Source organism: Aplysia californica, unplaced genomic scaffold (genome assembly GCF_000002075.1).
Source record: "Aplysia californica isolate F4 #8 unplaced genomic scaffold, AplCal3.0 scaffold00852, whole genome shotgun sequence".
NCBI classification, from domain to species: Eukaryota; Metazoa; Mollusca; class Gastropoda; order Aplysiida; family Aplysiidae; genus Aplysia; species Aplysia californica.
Window position 1 is genome coordinate 102,303 of NW_004798122.1, and position 1,333 is coordinate 103,635.

The following is a 1,333-nucleotide window of genomic DNA, read 5'->3' on the forward strand; positions in this document are numbered from 1 at the left end:
ATAGATAGATAGATAGATAGATAGATAGATAGATAGATAGATAGATAGATAGATAATATTATACACACCGATCAGCTCAGTATTTCCTACACCACAGATATAATTTGTGTCTAGCCATAGTGTCAGATTACAAAGACAAGATTTCACACGACTCTGACTCCGAAAGGCCAATTGTCAACCTGCCGTGTTTTCAACTCCTTTTTCTCTGGATCTAAATTATCATTCGTGAGACCAATCCAATGTGTCTGGAATCTTTGCGGGGTACCGGAAAGTAACAATAAACTGGCACCGAGGTCTTTGAAACTGGTCGATCTCGTCTTGATGTTCCTTTAATAGCACAACCCCGGGCTTTGGTCAGAGTTTAAAAGCGGCGTCAGGCAGAACGCTTTAGTGATTACTGCAGGGAGCAGAAACTATCAAAAGGTCATCAGCAACCAATCGCTTTTGTTGTGTTCCTTTTTAATTGTTTTTTCTTTGTTCCTCTCCTTTTCATGCTGTTCTTCAGCTGTATTTGTGAGGCAGCGTGATGGAATCAGACTCTCGTCAATTTTTGGGCATGAAGAGTTATTGATATCATCTTAAAGTTTGTTCACTCGTCTTTATTTGGATGAAAAAAAATCCATTTATCTTAAATACAAGTCGAGATATTGGCAAATGAAGGAGGTGAATAATGATTGGGAGGCGTGCTGACAAAATGAGTTACACTTCTCGCAATCCACGAATGGAGATGTAGGACAAAAATACAGATATATCAAATTTGTAAATTTTAAACTGATCAATTTTTCTTACAGTGTAATGCCTTTTATCATTTCATAATTATGCAAAATTATATTAACCCAAACTATAACTTTGATATAACCTATCTGTGTCCATAAGACCAGAATTCGAAAAGTAACTCATTTTGTCAGCATCCTTCGCAATTATTTTTTTGTTACAGACATTGAGCAGTTTGATACTAAATTTATTTCATCAAAGTTGACTGTGGTTGGTTGGCGAGTGCTCTGGTGAGGTTTGCTTCTTCTTTCCTATCAAACATAAGTATATCGTCCTTATTTCTCCTCCTTCTTTTTTTGTGTTAGTTAATCTCTTGTAACACCTCTAATCTTCGGCACTTATATGACCTTATTGTGTTGCAAGTGCCGTAAAACTCTTACTAAAGCTAAAAAGCTGACATTGAACCTAAAACTCTCATGTCATACAAGTAGAAAATCCTCAGGTACATTCGCACAAATTGAGGTTGAATATAAGAACATTCTAATTGACATGTGTATTGAAGCGGTAGAACTCAACAAAAACTTTTTTAAAAAACCAACAACAACATCACCATCAACAA